This window comes from Myzus persicae, unplaced genomic scaffold (assembly GCF_001856785.1).
Source record: "Myzus persicae strain clone G006 unplaced genomic scaffold, MPER_G0061.0, whole genome shotgun sequence".
NCBI lineage: Eukaryota > Metazoa > Arthropoda > Insecta > Hemiptera > Aphididae > Myzus > Myzus persicae.
Window position 1 is genome coordinate 642,517 of NW_019103956.1, and position 26,018 is coordinate 668,534.

The window sequence follows — 26,018 nt, forward strand, 5'->3', positions numbered from 1 at the left end:
GATTAAAAAGTCGGCGGTAAAAAAGTCCAGAACACGTTATATTAGGTTAAAATAAAGATACGACGTGATGCACAACTTAATGTGTTCCAATTAGGTAGAACTAATATACGGTTTTGATTAAAACATTTACCTGAAAAAATTAACAAAATATAGTCTGGTAGGTACCAATACATCGGCAATATCACACTTTAGAGTTAAGATTTTCGATATAAATTATTATGATATACGTACTTATATTGTTTTTCTATAAATAATTAATTCAAGTTTTTTAAGTAATATAACCTGCAGGCTATTTATTGAATTTTTTTTGTTTAATAAATCATTTTTAATTATTGTAAGTTAAAATAGGTACAGTGATCGCCGCTTATTGGACTCACTTTGGGACTTGACCATTTGAGTCCATCAATTGAAAGAGTCAATAAGGCGAATGACCCCCCAAAAAAAATGTTATAAATCCTTAAATTTAAAAACGATTTAATTAAATATATTTATTGAGATTCGAGGTATATATGTATAAAAATAAAAATCTTGCTATGCGCAATTAAAAATAAAATAATATGTAATATAATAATGTATGTAAAATCGAATTAATTTTTTGATAAAAATCCATCTAGGGTTCATTGGATTTTTCCTTCTTCGGCCAACTTCATAATAATATCTTCGTAAGATTTATGTTGCTCGAATAAGTCAAAATCGCCTCTTTGCTGAATCCCTCGACGTAAAATTTGAAGCGCGAAATACCGGTACCGACTTATTTTGCATTTATAATACGTTTGTTCAGTGTGTGTACATATTTTATTTATTTATCTAATTTTCAATGACCCTATTAACCAGTGTGTGAGTCGAATAGACGAATTTTTTGCTGTGTGTTAGTATATGTGCAAATCGGGACCAGCCGTTTTGAGTCTAATAGGCGAATGAGTCAATTAACCGTGAGTCCAATAAGCGGCGACCACTGTAATACTTTTTATAATTTTTTTTCCAGGACTTTTTTACCTCTGACTTTTTTCACGCAATTCGAATTGACTATGTACTGCAGATACATTATCCATATTAATATTTCGTTATCATTATTTTGTAATACAAATAATTTTCTTTTTTTTTATTGAACTTAAGCCCAGCCACTATGTCCATTAGTTGTTTTTTTTTTAGGGAGCAACGGTTGGTCTGGAAACGTATTGTATGCGTGGCAAGGATTTTGTTGCTTAAAAACCCATCCGAGAGCTAGCCGGTACGTACACTCAGACTTCAGAGCGCTTCAGTAGATTGAGCGTACAACCACTCCTCACCAAGTTACAATAACTTTTTTTGTATACATTGTTTATGAACGATTCTTTGAAAAAGTTACCTTTGAATCTGTTTCTCTTATTTATAATATTATATGAATCATATTATGATGGTATCATTGTATCAACTTTTAAGTGTTAAACACAACACGAGTGTAATGCGTGGTGTCGTGGTCTATATCATATTTTATGTCTATGATTACGACCATAATATCAAAATCACCATCTGCTATTCTAAAGACCGTTAATGATCCTTTAAATTATATAACGAATGGCTTATATGCAATATTTTACTAGTATAATTATGAAATCGTAATAATAATAGTTACATCGCATCCCATGTATTTTTATTACTTTTAGACTTTAATACCCATATCTCAACCGAACAAGATATTTGAATAGTAATGGAGTAATGAGTATACATAATAATATATGTATTAGCAATAGTTCATACTTATTGTAATGTGGAGGTTTTTTATTATTATTATTGTTCATAGATTTATTTACAAGAAAAATTTATTTAGGAAATTACAAAACAATAACAAAGGCGGAGAGAGTGGATTTAATGGACACTAACCTGGACGGGGTAATGGAAAGAAGATTATTGATTAAAGATAATAGCCGACTGTTCAAAGTTTTTATTCAAACGAATCCTTATTGCACACTGGATAATAATTTATACTATTATAATTTATTATTGAAAACATTTTGATGTTTTATAAATTACTGCAAGTACCTTGAGTGTACTATATAAATTATAACAAGTTAATTGTAGTGTGCATTTTTTCGAATGTAAGAATATTGACGATTTCAACAGTAGGTATTTTTCATGTGCGGAAATGTCCGTTCCTCGTTCAGCGTATACATATTATACCAAGAGGGTACCTCCGTACAGTGACGACGTCGTCGTAATATTGCAGACATAGCAAACGTAAAAAAACTGCAATTACACTGCTGAACAACAACAACAACAACAACAACAACAACAACAACAACAACTACATCAGCAGAAAGCACGAATGCCTCCGCTACTTTACCCCTCCCTCCTAACCGCCTTCCCTGTCGTCGTGCTTTGGCGACCGCCACCCCACCAACTATCGCCTCGATGGACGACCACTGCAGTAGTATAATATTATTATTAGTCATAATTTAGTTATTATAATACCAGCTATATATATACGGTTATAATAATATACTTATATCCTACCGTGCTCGGACGATGATTTATGTATGTAGGCACATATTATAATGTGTACGCGGGAGGTACGATTTATTAATAAACGATATCGTGTAACCGCTACACAAGACTTGACGACACCATTTTCCTTTCGAATATAATATAATACGTCTTATACTCTGTTCGAGTTAAGAAACGTAGTCGGCGGCGACCGCTTTTCGTCGGGCCGCAGACAGACAACACCCGTTTGTCAACCCCTACCCAGTCAATTATCTGTATACTTGCCGTGTAGTATTGCCACGGCACTGCGCAAGAGTCGGCGGCTGACTACGTATCTTAACTTGAATAGATTATGATGTACCCATACGGCCATACCTACAACCGTGCAGCAGGACCCGCAGCAGTATTCTCGTCGCTTCAAGCCAGCAACTCCTCCCCGAGCGAATGACTCGGCGGTTTTTCCTCTTCGACGAGTGTCCGCATTACATATTATCTAAAGTTGTTCCAATACTTTATATATTATTATCGTATACGTTTCTTTTCAGTAATGGCTCCGCAGTCCACCATGAGTTATCATTAAGCGCCCGTCGATCAAATCGTATTCTCTTAAAAAATAATAATAATTTAAGTATAAATATAAAATACATTTATATATAATATTATGTTTAAATTTTCCACATTTTACTTTTTCACGTCAATATTGAAAAAAAATCTCAATGATAATTTATATTTCATTATATTGCATACGCCATGTTTATATGACACTGCTGATACTTGATACACAGGGTGAATACTAGCAGGAAATAGTATATGAAGGTACATAGAATACAACAGAGCTTGATGGAGCAACATTTTATTAAAACGTCTATGATTTTTTGGTAACAACTAACTTCTGCAGAACATGTTTTGTTCTATATGATCGAATGTCACTTTTATATGTCGGCTTGTTAAAATAAATTTTAGTTTAATATTATGTCAATTATGCCAAAATAAGTTCGATATCATCGGAGATTATTACAAACTATCTAGTTAATATCTCCTATATGGTTCTCAAATATTCCGCAACGTATTGAACGTCTCTAATCCTCAAAATATGATTTTTATGCATGGTATATATTTTTATTTCTATACGATGCGTCATACATTTTATTATTAGTAATAACCGAGAAGTGATAAAATAATAACTTATTACTTTTGTACATATATAATATATACATATATATATATATATATAATTACGGAAATTATGTATTTATCAATCTGCGAGTATCGAAAAATGTGATAGTAGGTACCATGTTCAAAATATTTTGCAATTAAAAATTACGTTAGTACAGTTTAAATTATATTCACGAATAGTATTAAATAATAATAATAAAATATAAATACCATTTATTATTAAATTATGAAAATAATTGAACTCAAAATAAAAATTATAAACCTCTTATATTTCTAAGTCAAAGAATGCTTACAATTATGCATACAATATAGGCGGGTATAATACGTGTAAACTCAAATTGCACTTATTTTTGTGCAATTGCTTTCGGGACTGAAAAAGGAAATGTTCAAATAATTGTATTCCCGGAAACCAACTCCACTTAACACCTCATTTACATGTTGCTCTGAATAAAATGTATTATTTTCAATTTTCATACACTGCACAATAAAATCATAGCCATGTTTACTTTTAACGATTTATAAGTTGCTTGACGACACAGATCATACAGGAAAACAGTGCACTATTATAATAAATAAATAAATAAATAATAATGTATTATGCATTCTTAAGTCTAAATAATAGATATTTTATTGGATTCGGGTATTTAATTATTTAATATATTATGTCATCCTATAACACCATCAATATGGATGAAATTATTGACAAAATAGTAAAAATATAAGTTATGATGTTCATTGACGATAATTATGGCCTCTCCCCGTAAGTATTTTACGTTGCATTTAGAATTAGACATTACACCGTGCAACACTGTATCGATCGTCACACTTGCAATATTGTTAACTACAACTAATATTTAGAAGTTCTATGGAATAATCGGATCGAGTGCAAACATTATTGGAGCCTGGGGGCAGTTCGGATATTTTGGTTTAGTTAAAAACTAAAAAGTGCAGTTTCACTATCTTCGTATACCATTAATACGAAGAAAAAAGTATCGGCCAACTAATGATGATTAATACTGATACATAGATTGAAATTTATATAAAAAAAAATATATTTTAATTATTACTTTTAAAAATATTCTTACACCTAAATGTCCTAAAGTGTTATAATTTTATTTTAAATTTTTATTAAAATTTATTATTTCAACTCAATTAATTTTTACTGCTCACTATAATATTATATAATGACATATTATAAAATCATACTAATACCTTGTATACGTACGTATATACGACGTACATTTAGTACTTCTCTACTTTTCTAGCCTAATGCTATACGAGTCCAACCCAGTCTCACGAATTGGGTTTGTACATTTTTATCTGCATTTACCTATATTTTTTTATATTTTTGCGTTTGTTTGAAATAAATCATTTTGCTTTTTTCTGATTAAATACATATTCAATTCAAATGCCACTTGACATTCGCCTGTATACAAAACTACTAACGGACGTTTCAAATCGGACTTGTTCAAACTTCCAGTTTACAAATAGTTTTTGGCGGAATCCTCCTTTAACGGAAACGGAATCGGACCTTTTTTTATTCTTTACGGAAATGGGCTGTGTGGCGGAAATGGGCAATATTTTTCTAGCGGAAACGGTAAAATCTCCGTAAATCAGCTATGTATATTGTATATATATAAAAAAAAACTTTGTGTACTATTCACAATGACACGATAATAACATACATAATATTACATAATGATTAATATTTTGAACATTAGCCATATGGTTTATACTATCAGACAGATAATTATAATTCATTAAAGCTAATTTTCTGTCAGCGTGTTCAGTAGAATTCTGATTAAACCTAAACATAATGCCATAGCCAGTTTTTTTATACTTAACTAAATTAAAATTTGATGTTTCGTTTTATTATAATTATTATCTGTATAAATATATATACATTTTTATTTTTTATTTAAATAAACCCGCGGCAACAGGCAACAGTGGCCATTGGGTGATTTTTGTACCTATTATAAAAATAATGATATAATATTATGATCAAGCCCATCAAATTTATAAACGATTTGTTACACAATAACGTCGTGGGTGTATGAAATGCAAATATGTTTTGTTCGTTTTATAGTAGGTACGGAGTACTTACGGATTATACAAATATTTTGAGATAAAAGTAAGATAAATAAATAAAAAGTGTATCTACATACGAGTATTATACATTAAAGATTTAAATGTGATAACGACCACATGATTTTTAACTGGTTGATTGACTTACAAGTAAACTGCTATTGTAATATTCTTATTCTGTTCACGTTGAAATATACGAAACAGAATGAAAACACAATAGTCCTTTACGATCAAAACGATTAGATAATACTATTATTTAGAACTTAGATGTCGAACGACATGTTAACGTGTTTAAATGTTAATATAATTTAATATTATTCTTGTTAAGTTAAATAACGGATGTGGTGAATAAAGGATGAAGGTTTTTTTGTTTTGATTGGCTCACACACAATAACAGCTTGACATATTTTTATGATAATATTAAGATCCTTTTTTTTCGGGATTGTTGACTATCAAATAGTTTACAAAAAAACTATCGTCATTACTATTCAGAGACGTCCTCGGCCAAAACCTCACGGGATATTATTTACCAAGTATTTATAAGTAAATAATACAGACGGCCTAAAAACACGAAAAGAATGTCTCTCTATTGTCTTATCTGATTAGAAAAAAACCATATATAGTACTATTATAGTAGTGTGTCACTGGGAACTTTCTTAATTAATATTTGACACATACTTGTAAACCCATACTTATAAAGAGTGATTAATTACTTAGATAGAAGGTAGTTATTGACGTTATTGTTCAAATTGTATTGATGATGAGTCTGATTGTCTGACAACTATGACTACTGGATGTTTATTGGTTATTTTGGAATCTGTACTTTTAGTGTATGTAGGTACCACGCTGAAGCAAAGACTAATTTTAGTTTAAAAAGTAGGTCAAAAAATACATAAATTACGTTTATCACTCGAGATATAAGTGCCTATATGGAATGCATAAATATCCCGATATTATATACAAAAAACGTTTTATTGATTACCACATTAACCATGATTTCGATAACGAGTTCCAAGTCCCGAAATAGATACGTATATCATAATATAATAATAATAACACATCTTAAAAATGCTAAATTGTTTTAAAATAACAACTAAAATTATGATTTCACGTTTAGTCGTAATATTAGAACATAACTACAAATATAACTACCATTGAAATCTAATTTCATTTTGATACCTACACTCATTCATTTAAATGGTTTTGGTTTCAAAATAGTCAGAAGTATATATTATTATTACTGTTGTGCATCTGTTTTAAAAATGAAAAATGATCATTCTGAGTTCTGACTTTGGTCCTTAAGCGTAACAATAAAACAAAAAAACTGTTGACAGAGAATTCGGATAATATTATAAACGCTACAGTGCACCAAGTACCAACTTGACTCGATGTCCATAAATAGCGTCATGCTCGCTGTACGTCCATGAGCATTTTTTTGGCAGTCTTTGACCGAAAATGTGTTTACAGAAAAATGTTAAAATATAAATCATTGCGAAGTCAATACATTCCTCGATTTACTCCGAATAATAAATCCACCCACCAAAAGCTTTCACTACCTACCTTGGGCTCATAAATTATAGAGTATACACAATATACAACCTTTACAGTGACCATCATGGTGACTGTTGAATGATATTTCACTGGAGCATTAATTTTCCTCATACGAAACACTTTTTATTGACTGTATTATACTCGTAGGACCTATATACAACACACAGATTATATGTCATATTGTCATAAAACATAATATACACCACGCATAAATTATTGCCCACTCTTATTTTAACTAAGTCAAGGTGATAAAATATATCCTCCCCCGACGAAATATCCAACCATACTGAAATATGCCTACCTACTTTATTATGTATCCACTTCTCTAATCACCTCCCATTTAAACTTAAAAATGTACATATTTCACTCAGTGATATCATTGGGTGAAGAGTGGCGGGGGCATTTAAATAGTAGACGAGTATGGTGGTGTAAGACATAGTATAAGAATTATTATATTATTTTTTCTTAAAATAGGACAAACTTCCAGAACGTTCATTTCCCATACAAAAATATTAGGCAAGGCTTATTCGCTTAATATAATATAGGTATACCTATATAATAACTAAATAATATATATTATAATGTAAATAATTAAGATCCATATCCACTATTAATTATTGTTGATCATATGGGGACACGTTTTAATTGATACATTTGAATATACTCGACAAAATTGTTTATTATTAACACTTCAAAATTCGGTGTTTGATGTACAAATATCTAAATATTCACCCCCTTTCTCAACCCTCATCCACTATGCTATGCGAATCCGAGTGTAAAACTGTAAACAACTTTAAAACCAGCAAAACATTAAGTGTTTACCATAGTCTAACTGAAACTAAAATGACGCCACTGATCTATTTGAACAAGTAATGAAAATTAGAAGCTCAATTTTAAAATTATCCACGTAATGAATAATTAAACAAATTCACTCCTTACCACCGGAACACGAAAACAAGTAAACAAATAACTAACTAAAATGAACTAGGGATTGAACTGTAATAATACAATCATTGCGACTTCCTCAAATAATACGGTAATATTTGTCCAAAATTATACAATAGCGAAGCAGGACGAACACTTACAGTAAGACAAAAATATATATTATGGTGAACCTGTCAAATAAATATTATATAAATATCATATTGTTAAAAATGTTCTCTCTGCGCAACTTACTGTGCACACGCAACACGTGTTTCGCTTAACGCATATACAGGTACATAGGTAATGTATGGTATATGTATATTTATGTACTCAGAGACTGATGGTCAAAATGGGTTCTTATATTTATGTACAAGTTACGTCACCCAATCTAAGCTCGTGATTTAGGTATATACCTATATAATATAAATAATAACTAATAAGTACCTGATTGGGTTATGACGCAGCAGCGGCGGTGAGTATATTATATTATCGCCTTGTTCCGGGGACCACAGTACAGTATATATAGTGGTGGTCGTCATAAAAACACACGTACAACCCATGACCTTTTGATCGAAATTAATATACCAATTAATTACCGCCGCAACAGCATCGCCGCGGTGACCTTTATCGGATGATGCATAGTTTTTTTTTTTTAAATACACACGCGCACCTATGCGATTACTGATTTATGAAGAAAAAAAAACAACCACAGCAAAATATATGATCTTAGGCATGTGCTCATCATATTACAATAATATTAATATGATATATTATAATATATTATACTGATTGATTTATCATATCCACTTATTACGCGTGTAAACCTATGCAGGAAAAAAATAGGTTTATCGTTCATGATCTTACAACGCGGAAAACCGTCGACAGGGCCAGCAAAATCGAAGATTGAGGGTCGAGGGGCGTGATCAAAAATTGCTAAACAAATAAGTACCAAATTTACTTACCGGAAACATTTTTTTAACATTTTCATTGTTTTGTTTAAAATATAACATTAAGAGCAAGTCGAGCTCAAAATATATGAACATTATATAAAAGTACAAACTATTGTTATCTTAAAAATATTCGCTTTTCTAGTAAATATTCTAATAAGCGACCTTTTAAGTATGTGAAAACCTATATAAGCGTATAGTCATAAGCTTAATTAAAATAATTTTAATAATTTATACTACTTGTTTAAATTTTAGATTTATATTTTAGTCCACTTAAAATTTGTCAGTTAACTATCAACATTTTATTTATGGCAACATCAAAGTATAACTTTTTGTTCAAAAGTCTAAGAATCTAAGAGCATTCTGTGCCACCCTAAGGCAAAATAAGAATATATGAAATAAGTTATTTTCATGAAAAACGTGAGGCAAGAAGACACTCAGGATAGACGTTCGCAGACATTTTTCCTATAGGAAAAGCCAGGGAGGGTAATTGTCCTATCTTACTCCCTCCTCGGGATGCCTATGCCACTCGGTAATAGGACTATATTTATTGTAAAGAAACAATTAAATCATATTTTTTTTATCTATTTTCATAATAGATATGAGTGCATCACATACTCATTGAGTAATCATAGTAGATCCAATTAAAAAATTGTTTTGAACATCTTAAACTGTATAATGTAATGATAGCCGTATTGTGTTAATAACGGTCGTTAGGTAACATTTTATCGAGTACATAATAGGTAAAAAAAAAAAGCCAAGAATCCGCTGTCTGATAGTTTTCTGGTAGTGAAGAGGAGGGTAGAAGGGGAGTAGTATAGAACAATGCGAATGAATAGCCCCAACAGAACGGTCAGCCGTCGCGCTGACGGTGACGCCGTGAATATGTTGAGTTTTTTTTTCACGTCAAAGTCGTTATGTCGAGAAATTCTGCGCGCACACCGTCCATTAAGCATTACACTATGTATTACTATCGTAAAGTATGGGCTCGTATGATTTGTATTTTATCATATACATATTCTATACCCGTACAATGTATATGATATGTATATATAGTAGACCTGTAGTGGGCGGCGGAGAAAAGAAAATGACCGAGCACAAATTCCGCGTGTCCATTTCACACACACTGGCGCGTATTATATGGGAGTGCGGTTTTTAATCGTCCGATTAGCATACGGACACGCGTGTACCTACCTCCACGAGACGGGGAGAATATAATAAAAACACTTATTGTCACAACAGTGGCGATGGCGGTTGGGTTAGTACCACAGGCGCGCACGTATAATACGATGACGGCTAACGGGACGCGCACCGAGACAGCAGCACAAGTGACCACGGTGTACACCAGACAGCCACAGCGAAGTAGTAAATGTAGTAAATATATATATATAAGTACGTATACTATGCAAATGACATTGCCACTGTGTCGTAGCGGAGTTCTTTTTCGCAAAACACTTCGCACGGTAAAAAAAAAATTCAATAACCCGAGACGGTTATAATAACACAATACCCATATATGACATGATATAATACGACACGACGACGTGTTGCGTCCGAGTATTTCAAACATCGTAATCGAGCAGAAGGATGATATTATAATATGAATTCGAGGGGGACGCTTAAATTAAAAATAAAAAAAAACCAGGAAAACAAGACAAACAAAAAGCAATTTTACAACAACATTTTGAAAACTAAAAAGTATTGAAAAAATAAATTCAAGTACTAATTCAATTTCACACGACGTGTTACCATCATAATGGTGGTAGATATTGATTTAGTTTGTTGTTGCGTAATAATAACTGTAAAATATATAAAGAAACATTCAAATGTGTTGGACTAAAAAATGTCGATGAGGGTCAGACGTTACTGCATAAATATACTTCGATTTTAGAGCTAAAACGATTTTTGTATATATAGGCATTTGAAATAGAATAACTTTGAAGAAATAGCAGATGCATATAATATTGGGTATATTTTAATATTTAGTAGTAATTTTACAATGTTCGGTTAGAACCAGCCTTTCACCATTGTGGTTTGTTCAACAACCCTTTTTGTTTGTCGGCATAAATTCAAATGCGGGAATAATTGTAGTAAAATGTACAAGAAGTGAACAATTTTGAAACGCTCAAAACTCTCTTCGAAATTAATATTTAAAAAAAACCTATGAAATATAATATTATTATACAATATTTTTACTTTAAAATATTTGATAATAAATCAATTCACTCTAATACTAAACATAGCAGAGTTAAATGAATAATTCATGACATAATATAATCTGTCAATTTGGGTTCAATGTAATGCGTTTGAAAGACGAAAACAATACGATGGTGGGTGTAGACTGTTGAATCCTTTTAATAATTATTTTATGAAACAGCGTAAACTTAGTTTTGACCTTTTTCGATTTTGGTTATAACTATGAATTAAGGTTGCTTGTACGTTAAAATATCGTTCGAATTTTCAAATATTAAAAATTGTCTGATGTGCACATACGAATAATAATATAATTTAATAATTTAAGGGTCGTCCAAAAGTTTATGTAACTCTACTGATAAAATATGTTCACATAAGCAAATAATGCGTTCACGGTCATAAAGTTAATCATTTTTAATACTTACTTATGACAAACTTATATAATGACTGCGGTTTTCGACTACTTTTCTGAAAATTCCGATTTTAATTTTTAGCATTTTTTTTTAAGTATTTCACCTTTTCGTGCTTATCAATGGGACCAACTATTCGACGTACCTATAATTCATACTATTCATTCGATGGATTAAGTTTAATATATTTTTCGAAGCGAGGACGTCGTTTCAATAAAATTAATTGGCTATAGCTTATTAATTGTTCATGAAATCATATGAAATCACGTATTGTATTTCTTATATTATACTTGTTGTTAGGGAGGTTTATTTTGGACACATATTTTTTATAATTTAAAGAAATATACTAAACATTTTTTTATTTTTCGTTATAAATTAAAAAAATGATCTCCCAAAGTATATCAGGTGTGATTGTTATTTTTTAAATTTTTATGAATAGCCAACCTATAAATTATAAAAATATCCAGTAATTGAATTGTGGTAATGGCAATAGTGTTGAAAATATTACACATAATTTTACCAAGTTTCATGAAATCATTATAACGTCAGGAATTTAATTTTTTCTACTATTTCTTTGAAGTTTTATTTGTTTTGATGCATATAATTCATAAAGAACAGCGAATATACTTCAAAAACAATTCATGTATAATATGAACACATGTATTTATTATTATACAATTATATTATTCATTTATTGATAATCATACAATATTTGATGAGTTTACTTCATTCAAAAACAAAAATGTATACTTTTTATTCTACAAATAATAATCACAATATATATTTAATTTTGTGCCTTTAAATTTGTAAATTTTTTTCGTAGTAGGTTTTTCTTACTTTTTTTTAAAAATGTGTGTAATAAAAACATTGACTATGCTATAATTTATAATTGCTATTACGATACTTTCGTATGATAGAAAACTCAACTTTACAGGTTTGCTTTTTATTACTCTGATTAAAACAGTTTTTACAAATCAAAATAAAATACATTCATCGCTCCGTTCAGAATCTAAAAAATATGATTAGATTCCGTCACAAATATAGTATTGTGAACATTGTACTTAATAAAGTTCCCCTAAGTATATAAATTATAATGTATGTCGTCTGATTGTTTATTTTGTGTACCCATGTAATTTGTGTACACCACTTAGGATTTATAATGTCAACAAATAAGCTACACGGCAGTCGCCATAGATACATGGTTTAATCAACAATGACTAATCTACTACGATTATCAACAAATGACGACAAAACAATATTATTATTTAATGAGTTACTTAACAATATCCAAAACGATTAACAAAAAATAATTTAAATCAACGTACAAACAAGTGAAATATTTTCGATTTCCCTATCGAATTTTTGTCATAGAAATTAAATGAATAACTTATTTTTCCCTTCGGCTATAATAGGTAGTGATAAAATCAAATTTAATTTTAATTTTCTAAAAATTGGAACAACAATAGTTTTTTATTTTATTGGTGATACCTACCTGCCAACTAAAATGATTGGGTACACTTTGTTTGTCCTATTAATATTTTATGCTCAGCAGTCACCATACATTATTAAAAAATTACAAATTTTATTTGAAAAAAAAAACATATATTTTCACATTTATTTGATCAGATCAGATTATAATTACTATTTATTATTTTATTACAATATATTACATTCAGAAATAATGTATTCAATGACGAGTTTTATAGGAAAAAATTCGAGAAGAACACATTAATTATCAATACGTTTTGTCGTTGAAATATTTATGTTTGAGATTAACTACTTATAATAATTGGGTATTATCTCACATAAACATCAGACAACACCTATGACCTAGCTGCAATATACTATAGAAATGGCGAAATCCTTGTTCAGACTCGGTGGTTTTTTGGTTACATTCCTTACAACCATATAATTCACTACAACCGAATGGATCGGATTCATCGAACAAATACGAAACAACATCTCTACACAGGAGGCCGTGAACCCCTTCCGATCGTTTTTCGCACTAAACCACTGCAATAACAATATTAAATAGACTAATAAATGCGTCGTCCATAAAAAATTCGATAAATCGATTTCCAAGAAACACCTTATAAATGGAAATTTCAAAGCCTGGGCATAAACGAGTTAAAAAGTTAAAGTTAATTTTGACCTTTTTAACTTACTTTAGTTAACAGTAACTTTTTAAAATTTTATCTTCTTTAATTTTATTTTTAACTGATTTTTATTGATACAAACTTAATAAACAACGAGTTATTTTTAATCAAAACCAATTTAAGTAAATTTGAATATAATTAAATAATAAATATAATGCAATTTTTATTGTTGATGCATATTCCAAAAACATTTACTTTTTACTATTTTAAATCATGTTATTGGCTATTCATATATAAAGAAAAACAATTTAAACTTGAGTCAATAGTTTAACTGTAAGTTTCTGTATGACATTAAACTTAATTGAGTAAAAAATAAAATTTAGATATAACAATTAACTTTAAACTTTCAAATGTTTTCTATCAACTGAACTTGACTAAATTGAAAATTATCGTTAACGGGCTTGGAAATGTAGTACGAAACCCAAATATTTGCATGATTTTATGGCATATTTATTAAAACCGTCGTCCAAAACCATATTGAGGGTTATTATATATATGGTGTCGGGATAATATTTGTATAATATGACGTGTACACGCAGACAGCACGTTGTAAATGAATTCAACGGTCATACAATTCCATCGCGCCAAAAATTCCAATCGGATCAATTGAAAAAATTCCTTCTGCTCTCACAAAACGCACGCGCTTATTGATTATGCTGTTTCTGCAGTGACACACTAGCTGCAGTGCGTACAAACAATTTATCAACCAAACATCGGTATCTACCTACATGAAATCCATCATACATAACATGTTTATGCGGTTCTAAGTGCAGAATGTCCCACGGTTTTTACACTCGGAGTTTCTGTGGCTGGTAACATGCCCGCGCCAATCGTACGAGTCCGCCAAACACTGTAAACCAGTACAAAGCAATAAACAATAAAAACAGTGTGTGGATTACCTACATTAATATCCTATTTATTTATAACAACCGCAATAAAATGTCTCCATTCTGAACAGCAATTATGGACAGCATAATAATGTATGGGTAGTTGATTCAACACGAAAATTAATTTTTCTCGTTCGTAATTAATACTATTATATGCCTCGACATTGACATTGAAAACAATAGCGTACCTGAACATATCGATCGTATAATATATTTGCCCAGAGCTGCGACGATAGGTTTTAATGAATTGATCAAGTTTCCGTCTTTTGAAACAATGCCCCGTGCTGCATATTCTGTAGAACAATATCGCCTATATAATCTATTCGGTAGGTACTTAATTAATCAGTTTTGTTATTTTTATTTGATGTCTCGGCGTTTAGAACAATGTTCATATAATTAAGCATTTAAACGCATGTATAATGGGTAGTGGGTAGGCACGCATAATTTTTGTAAAATATATTAAAGAATGTACATTGCACAGAGAGGTGTCACACATATTCTTGGGTGCCATCAAGTCACGTTCTTTCCAATTTGGGCGAAGTCCAAACCCCCGTTTGGCTGTGGTTTCGAGAAAGTCAATTTACCAAAAAATGTGCACTAGTAGCATCCGCCTAGCGAATTCCGTTCAAATGTAACGAAAACGCCGTTCAACTAAACGAAGGTAATTGTAATGATAAAAAATAGTCATTTTATTCACTCCGGTTATTTTCAAACACAATTAATATGATTTATATGTCGTTTAACTTAATTCAATTTGTGTTTTATTTGTTTTTACGGTGAAAAAAAATTCTAATGTAATAATATATTTATAAACGACGAATAGTTTTTAACTTATAATATAATAAATACAAGTATACAACAATCAAAGGAAAATTAACAATGAGAACACGTAGGTATAGGTACGTATGTACACATTTTTTTATTCATTTTTTTCTCTAGGTATAATGCAAACATAGTCATTAGGTAATAATATTCTGATAAACTAGTCAGGTAGTTGGATTATAATATTTTATTATAGTTTTTAAGTATGCAAAAAAAAACGATACCCGTGAGTCTTAGTTTTATTAAAATATGGTAACGTTTGTAATAGGTATGATAAGTCACAAAATACTGATTTACCCCCTGTAGTAAATATAGCCATTTGGAGATTTTTTTTCAAAACGACCATGAGTAATTTAAAATATTTTTTTATATAATAATGAACATTATTATCAAGATAAAATTTATAACAATAATGTTACCTTTTCTTAGTACTTAGAATGTTTTTCTTTATTTGCGATGTGCGATCTATACCAAAGAAGTATAATTTGTGTATGTGGTAAGGTGATATATATATATATATATTGTATAATATGTACCTACATATTAATATTAATTGATCACGTTAATTAATTAATAATACAAAATACATAATAATTTCATGATAAGCTTTGGTAATGAGAATAACGGGTTGACTTTTTTTAAAACTAGTAGTGCTCCTAGTTTGTTTTAGAAGAGATGGAGTGAGGGGTCAAGAATAACACGACACCATTTTCGTTTGATACGCGGGTTTTGTGCAGGAATAGAAGGGATTGCGAGATTTCGTAAATAATGTGTCATAGTTGGAGATAATACGGTTGCAAGTAATGTATTTTAGCTTCTTCTAGAACTAATTTTATAATTTTAAGTGAGGATGTATAGTGTTGTTTGAGCCGTAATAATGGGAGAAGGGCATTTACTAGTTGTCTGAGTGCTACGTTTCGAAACATTTGAATTGGATTTAGGTTTGATTTTTTTACATTTCCTCTGCGTGGTCATTGCGGCTTTATAGATGAGCATCTTAGTGTTTATTTTAGTAGGCGTAATCAACAATTTAGATTTAATAAGCCGAATCCAGGTTAAATAAATATTTATAAATGGTTATTTTTTAAAAAAAATTGAGTTCATTTACAAATATGTTCATCAGTTTTCAAATGTACATTTGGTACTTCTTACATTTTTCAATCTTTGTGATAGGTTAATTTAATAATATTATTTTCTTAATTTGTATTATTTTCATAGATTATACATTTGACAATGGGTAGTTAGTATATTACTATATTCATAATGAATTATATACATTTTCCAAACATATATACATATAATATAATACTATATACTAGATCAGAGTTTTTTGAAAATCTAAAAATGTTTGATTGGATTACTTTGCAACGAGCAATCTAAACCTAAAATCTGCAATACATCTTTGAATGTAATTATTTTAAAATTAAAAATTAAATCAGTTACATTTTTATACTTAAATGTTAAGTAGAGTATATGCAGCTGTTATTAGGTATTACTTATTAGTAAGATAAATATGATTTTGTTTATTTTAATTCTCCGACTTAGGTAGACCTATTTAGGCAAAAAAAAAATTGAATTGCCAGGTTATTTCTTAACCCAAGTGTTTATATTATTATAATGTTAATTAAAAAATTAGATTAAGAAGAATTTAGATATTTTATAAGTGATTAAGTCGTTTAATATAACAGTATATAGATAGTGCATATATTATATTATATATATTATATATCCTATACAAATGTTGAAACTTTACATTAGCAGAATACAATTTTTAATGTTTTATTTTTTATAAATTAAAATGTGTTATCTATAAGTATCACAGTATCACAATCTCATTTTAAATTATTAAAATAATTAATCATAAAATTGTTAAATACTATATAAAATCTATGTAAGTAGGTACATAATATTATTATACTGTCCATTTTTTTTATTTTGTAAATAATGGATGACATAAAAATTATTATGCGTATAATAGTTTTTTTAAATATGATATTATGAATAATTCAATTCAATTCAATATAAAGTTATCTTTTCACGTGCACAATGTATAATACAATGTATAGCCATAAATACGATACGTTACACAACATAATACGTGTACACTGTATATTATGTACATTGTACATCGTTTTTTTCTTCTCATAAAATAATTCCAAAAAAAAAAAGGAAGGAAACTATAAATAAAAACTATTTATACCTATACCTAGAAATTATTTTTTCTTTAAAGAGTGAGCAAATGGGATAAAAAAATTAAAATTAAATACAAAAGTGTCTTAAAACAACAAAAAACATACACAAATAGTACTTAATTTATTGGGCATTCAATTTTATTTGCAAACAATAATATAATAGTGGACATATATGTCGTTGTATGGCAGTATTATTCACTGACCTAAGTAAACGCGCATAAAAATTTACTATAAATTAAAATATTTATCGATGAATTAAAGTTCTATTTTATCATATTTCCACTCAGGACTGGCGACTGTCCTTAAAAAATCAACATTTTCATCACCCCTTCTCTTCGGCGGCCTCCAGAGGTTATTCCATGTATATATGACATAAGTATTATCTAACTGTTTGATAACTTTGCAAGATATTCAGGAGATCCTTAATAGATGATCTTTGCATCAACACGTGAGTTGCGGAAAACAGGTACTTTTGTATCAAGGAAACTTTTTAATCTGGTCTTAAAATCGGTTCAACCAATGAAATCACTTCACTTTTTTTATAAACGCTTCCGAGTAAAATTTTATCTAGATCCCAATCAACGTATCTCACACTTCATTTTAACGCCATTCTTGGAGATCCCTCCAGGTGAATCAAATGGAACTGGTTCAGTGTTCTGAGTACCTAATTAATCAAATTATCCGTCTCTATTTTTGTGTATAAATAAACTACTATTCTATGGAACCTACCTATTAATAATACTGTACCTATTTCAGTATTTGTATATTAAATAGAAATTTTCAAAATAAATCTACTTCTGTCTTCTTTTATAAATTATTTTGTTATATGTACAATAATATACAGAGCGGTTCACCGAGCATGCTCACTCCCATTTTTCTTTCAATAATGAATTTATTAAAATTCTGACTTTTGGAAATTTAAAATATACTCAAAGACCATATTTTCAAATTCTTGAATTTTTTTGTACTACTTAACGTGTCCTGTGGTGATACAAACTTCTGTTTTTCGAATGATAACCCCGCTACTTTACTGTATATTGATTAGTGGACAATGTTTTTGAAAATTTTGATCTAACACATTTGAAATTCAAACGAGTAATTTCTTTGTTATTAAAATATTTATATTAATGATAACAGTCCTTAAAACTGGTTTTACATAGATATAAAATAGGCTCAAAATTGGATGCAGCATTTATTATACTTGGGCCATTTTTATAAATTATTTATATCAATAGATTAATTTAAATTACTGCAATTTTCAAACCACCACAGTCCCCCATATCTTATACAGTTATACACTCATTACTATGGACATTTTATCCTTAAAACTCAAAACTATTAGTACTAACTTTGATTTTGATACATAAAAAATTTCAGAAAAATTATCTACTTTATTATTTATAGTTAAGCAGGGGTGTTCTCATTTGAAAAACAGAAGCTTTTATCTCCACAGGACACTCCTTAAGAAATACAAAAAATCTCAAGAATTTTAAAATATGTGGTTAAAGTATATTCAAAAATTAAAAAAATCAGAATTTTGAAGAAAAAAGGGGGTAAGCATGCTTGTCGAATCATCCTGTATTGTAAAAAAATGTTTAAATATCTTATTCACGGTTAGTGTTGTGGATCATTGTTTCGAATAATAATTATAACTGTAACTATGTATAAGTTGGTAGATATATAATATAGACATAAAAAATAAACATTTTTTTTTTTGCATCATATTATTTAATTGGACTCGCGTAATTGGACACACGTATGCAATTAATAGAGTATATGTAGGATACCGAAGTACTAAAACCACAATGAATGAACATTGCGCAGTGCACATCTTACAATAACAAGCATATAATATTATATTATTATGCAGAATGCACATAATTCCACGATATTTTTTTAAATATCATATGCAGGCCGGAAACGCTACAAATACTATAAGTATACCTTCAACATTATAAGTTATAACAATTAAATTGTTTCATTAGCGGATAATAGAACGGATAATTTTCAGATGTGCTAATTAAAGAAAACGCTATATAGTCACATAAGTAACAAGAAGAAAATAGGAACATTCTGCACATTAATTAGGAACAACAGAAATTATAATAGAAACGTGCCATTAAAATATTATTATATAGCCCTATCCGTTCCAATTGATCAGACACAATATTATAATATTACATAATATAATTATATGCGAACATAAGAATATAACATAATATACCTCATATTATTGATTATATAAATACTAGTATTTATAATCAATGATGATATCAATAACAGCTTATTATTGTACGTATTGCTACCATAATATTACTGTGGGATGTCTATCACTACATTATAAATACTACTTCCGAGCAGAACAAGGATGAGCATCGCGACCCCTGTGGCCCCGTATGCTTTAACCTTTTCATTTATGCAATTATATCCGATATTTTTGTTTTGTTTTGTATGAACTTCTCTCGTCATGTATCTAATAAAATCCTAAGATGAGTGTTTGTCCAAATTACATCCTTCACCTCGCCCTTTATGAAAGTGCGATCGACGATTAAAGATTTGTTATTCTTATAACTTATTAAGAATGAAACCCTATTATTTCGGGCTTTCATACTAATAATACTGTATCGCTTTTAAATACCTACTGTTTTTACATTCAATATACTGGACCTACGCCAAGGGCAGTTCTCCCTCTTGGTTTTTTTCTGGGGTCAATTACCATATAATCATTATTAGGGATAGAATTAAAAAAGCACTAAAAACAATGCTTAAAAAATACTAAATAATGCACTAAAATAATACTTATTTTTTAATAATATCTATAAGACGATACCTATAAATTAAAATACATTTGGTTTATATGATACATTCTAGACTTTTAAGGGATTGCAAAAAGTTTTGAAGCTAGAACTAATAGTTTAGGGCTTCTTTATGTGAAAAATTAATTGTTTCTTTTTCTATATAGATTTACATCATATATTTATTTATCAGTACGTATAATTTGGCAAATTTTAAATTTAAATAAAAACATCTAACAGCATGTACAAATTAAAAAAAAAACAAGTCAAATAAAAATTCAAAAACTTCAAAACATCCCAAAAATCCAAAAAATTCAAAAAATGGAAAATTTAAAAACTTCTTACTCTGATTTAAAAATATATGAAATGTGTAAATACTGCCTATGTTATAAAACGAGTATCGCCGAGAAACAATAAGCAATGCAAAGTGCATCGAAATATTTTTTAATATTACAAATACACTTGTCATAAAATTGTAATACAAGTAATAGCCAATTATGGGTATCACGAGTCTAAATAATATTTGGGTAGATGTACACATCAATGGCTAAGTAATACCTGCCAACAATATGAACAGTATGATATTGTTTATTTGTGTTAAATTGCACACAGAATTATGAAAACATTCTATATTCATAGCTATTGCGAGGGTTTAACAGTTTTTGAGACATCTGCAGACATCCTAAACGCGAACTGTTTTACTTTCTATGAATCGTTTGATATCTATTCGGACTCGAGTTTTTGTTTCCATTTAGATTATTAGTGTGCTCGTCGTGAATAAACAGCGGTCAAGGTTCGCGGTCTGTTATCTGGGGTTGCGTATGCCTTATTTGTGTGCGTGTGTGGTAGTGGAAAGGGGAGGTGGTGAATGGTGATGACTATATAGGAGCAGGGGAGAGGTCGATAAACCCATTTTTTTTTTTTTTTTGGATCTTTATGCACAGTAACGCGCATTGCACCGATGATAGTGTGCATGTGCATGTACATATTACGTACAATGTATAATAATAATAATTTTATCGGGAGCAATATGGCGTATATATATATGTATATTATGCGTGATTACGACGACGACTACGACGATATTGCTTTCTTGGGCATTTCGTGATCAAACACGCCTCCGTTCGCACTGCACTCCGCCCGCAAAGTCTGACCAATAGTGGAAAAAGTTAGATTTAAACACAAATATCCATTTTTTTACAGGGGATCTTCAGGTAACACGTGCGTTTCCGCAGACGGGTTCATCGTACGACCTGCACGGATTCCAAGGATCTCGCATAACATATTACATATTAGCCGCCCTTATATTATTCAATAGGTACTAAATATTTGTAGGTATACGTCTTGTCTTATACGTGTCTATATTATGCGCAAGATACGGTATAAACTGGTACATTTTTTTTTTAAACAGCAAAACACCAAATATCATCACGAAGAGAGGACAGGTCCAGTATGGAACCTACCGCTAAATTTGACTTATCTATCTAACAATCAGGCTATAGGTACCGTTCACTTAAAATATTTAGTTACATAACTTGAAACAGTAAAATATCGTCTATTATTAATCCATCTTATATTAATAAGTATATTTATGTGTATATAAACTACACTTTTATAGAAAATATTTTTGTACAAATAGTAGTATAAGGATAACAATAATTATACAATTTTTGGCTTATTCAAAATGTTATTAAGTATCTACTGTGGATAATATTGTTAAATAATATTATGCTACAAATTATGATTGTTTGATGTTATCAAATGTAAAATCAAATGTTGTATTTTAGTATTACAGACTATAGGCTTTGTTTGTATGCATATGGCATGGATTTCATGAATTAAAGTTGGTGGAAGCCGGTAGGTCTCTCAGTATATTAGTCCCCGCTAAGAGTACTGACCTTTTTTTCAGTCACTTTTTGAATGAATCAATAAAAGTGTTCAAATAATCAATCATGAAAGTTTATTGTTTTCTTGAACAGTCTTGTATTTGTATTTATTTATATCGTTATAATATTATGTTTTAATTGTTTAACAATAATTTTTAGTTTTATAATCCGAAGTAGAATTACGTATTGTCCGAATATTTCGATGATTAAAAAATGAATACGAATTGAAAAATGTATGTTGTCATTTGAAAAAGTTAATAAGTTAAGGAAGTATAGATTTTTATATGTTTAAAAACGCTAATACGTTCGTGATAACTAGAGTATATTATTATAAGAAATATCCTGTATTATTATAATCAAATCATGTTGATAATTATTATGAAATCTGACGGGTTATATAAAATAACTACATAATAATATATTGCAGTAGTGCGTACAAAAAAAACTACATATTAAAACAATATTATTATTTAATAATAAAACAACTAATGGGTTCTTTCGAGTTACACTTGTGTTTAAGCCCTATTCTTTACCGATGCACCCAAACTAGAATTTATAATTTAAATATATTATTATGTGTACGCATCATCATTATTTTTATGATCGTTTTCGATTACACACCACTGTTGCTCGTGTCGTTTCTTTGAAATACTAGTATGTAGGTATACGAAATAATATAATGTTATGCACTCCACGATTATTATTACATGCATGCATATTTTGATCATTTTGACACATTGTTTTATTTATTATAATATTTAATGAAGTTTCTAATTACAACACTTGACATTTTTCAATCAAATCTAAAATAATGAACCATCAAACAAACATACTGCGTGGAATTCAATTATTTATACTACGACATAAAAATGACGTAATAAATTAATTTTAAAAACTATACCGTAAGTATAGTTGTAGTTTAAAGTACAATTCTTTATGATTGTCATTTCGTTACTTTTTATTTGTTTTTTAATTCCAACATTGTAGAAAATTCACTGATCAATCATCAAGTTGGTTGGTACCTATATTAAGAATTTTTCTCTAAGAAATATTTTTATACAAAGATTTAAACTAATGTACTAAAAACATATATAAATTAATAATATTGACGCAGAAAAGTTCTAAGTAACACCACATAATATTAGACATTATGCTTGTTAAAATACAAAATAATGCATTAATGTATGAATGTATCATAATATAATATAATATGTTTTGAAACAACTTGAGTTAAACTTTTTATTTATTATTAGTAAAGATGTATAACAAAAACGAATTATTTATACCGAGTATTGAACAGCGATAACTATGTCGAATAAAGTATATTATAGAATTATAGATATCGACTAACACAATCAAAAAAGGTTTTAATTTTTTGTGGTTTGAACTTTGGTTGTACCGCAGCTTTGATTAAAAATAATATTGCATTTTAAAATATGCTACTGTGCTGTTGACCACCATCAATATATCGATATATTAATGATTAGATATAATATTTTATACTACACTTTAACAGAGTAAAGTAGGTCCATTTATAATGTTATGTACACTGCCATTGAAGAATTCTATGAAAACGAGTATTCGGGAAATGTAGGACACTAATAATTATACTATAAAACTCCTTACAGTGGATTTGGAATGTATGTATTTTGTGTATAGTTTTAAAGGTTTGAATAAAACTAACTACTGAGTACTTGGTTTTAAAATACAAATATGCAATATCAAAGATATTTACTCCATTTTCATCGAATCTGCAAAAATGCACTAATGCATGAAACATTGCGCATTATTTGAAATTAACGTGTTATGTTTCAATTATCATTACCTATACCAATTACCGATGGACTTTTTTCAATAAAAAAAATGTTATAATAATATATAGGTACACATATCACATTATAATATCATCATATTAATTTTTTTAAAGCAAACAAACTGAATCAAATTAACAATCTGTTGATAATTGTTACACAACTCTTTAAAAATTAAAATCGGTCGCATCATAAAAATGTTATCATTTTGTAGGTATAAGACATAAGTACGTCTCCTGTCGGTGTTAGATTTAAAAATAATTATATCGAAGTATATTGTATTTAAATTTGCATGATTTTACATCATAGTTTAAAATTGCTGAAGTATATATAGCACAAATTAAATTTACAAATATATACCTACTTCGTAAATCGTTTTATGTTCGATAGTAATAAGTAATAATATATTTATATAATATATATATATAATTATATAAACTCAGAATTTTCAAAAGTGTTAGAGCTTATAAAGATTAATATTAGCGTTTTGCACGCAATTGTTTACGTCGGTTTCTTGGTAATTTAGATCACTTCAAGTTGACTAGGCTGTTGTGCGAAATATATAACATGATAGAATTATTAAATTTATACCACAACCAACCGTAACTACGTTATGAATTTACATATTATGTGGAAAAGCATTTTTCCTTGTATATAAATTTGCAATGTCAGGGGCGTCGCAATTATTATTTTACTCTTAGTTTCACGCAATAATTATATATTAGTTATAATGATATAACACAAACAAACGCTTCTGTTAATTGAGAGAGTTTCTTTTGTACGAATGTCAATCACCGTAGAATACAATATTTTTCTTAGGGAAAATTAACACGTTATCTGATAGGTTACAAACATTATAAACAGCATACACGTCCTGTCTTTGTGCGAATAAAATATGTTCTGTATTCTGTTGAAAAATATATGGTATTACACACGCGCATAAAATAAAATATTTTTGTATTTTATTTCAATCTGTTTAAAATGATATTATCATATTATATGGTTTTAAGTTGGAATATCAATTATGAGGCTTATTATTAGGATCTCCAAAATAAATGATTACAAGCCATCGCTGGAAAAACAATTGTTAAAGTTTATTGAAAATTATTAATAAATGATAGGTACAACAACGTAGCCAATCACATTACATAAAGGAGTACAGAATCCAGAACATATTATTTTATAAAAAAGGTCATTTTCTGAAATTTGCTGACTCATCATCTTTCATGAATAAACAATTTAACTAGCTTACTATTATAAGCTATTATTTTGTAGTCCTAAGAATAACTATAAATAACTAAAATTGACAAATGATTTACAACCAATTCCTAATCAATAATAATCAACCAAAGTGTTCACAGCTAGCTGATTTGAATAACATATTATGTTTTCTTTAATTTGTATTATAATTAAACTATTTATAGTTTATGTGTATATGTAATTCAGTCAATAAATTAAGATTATTGTATATTATACTTTAGACCAACTAAACTATAAACACGAAAATAGTTTAAAGTTAATCATTAACTATCATGTTCAATGTGATTAAACGCAATTGTAAACAACTATTGATATTATTACTAATTATTAATTAATTTTGCTTTTATTCAAAACCTGATCTAAAAAGAAATTATTATTATTACTATCTATGATACGTATTAAATATACGGTGGTAGGTACTTAAAACACTTTGAAGAATAAAAAAAGAATTTTGAAACCA

At 29.0% G+C, this 26,018-nt stretch overlaps 1 long non-coding RNA gene across 2 annotated transcripts; it reads left to right on the plus strand.

Annotated features, from left to right (window-relative positions):
* Window positions 1–15,552: 15,552 nt before the first annotated feature.
* On the plus strand, window positions 15,553–22,237 carry LOC111036912. 2 transcript variants are annotated; one of them, XR_002604820.1, is made up of 3 exons: window positions 15,553–15,691; window positions 21,805–21,932; window positions 22,013–22,237. It is a non-coding gene; the product is annotated as an uncharacterized LOC111036912 (long non-coding RNA). The 2 variants fall into 2 exon arrangements; XR_002604821.1 differs by having other exon boundaries at window positions 21,805–21,919.
* The last annotated feature ends 3,781 nt before the right edge of the window (window positions 22,238–26,018 follow it).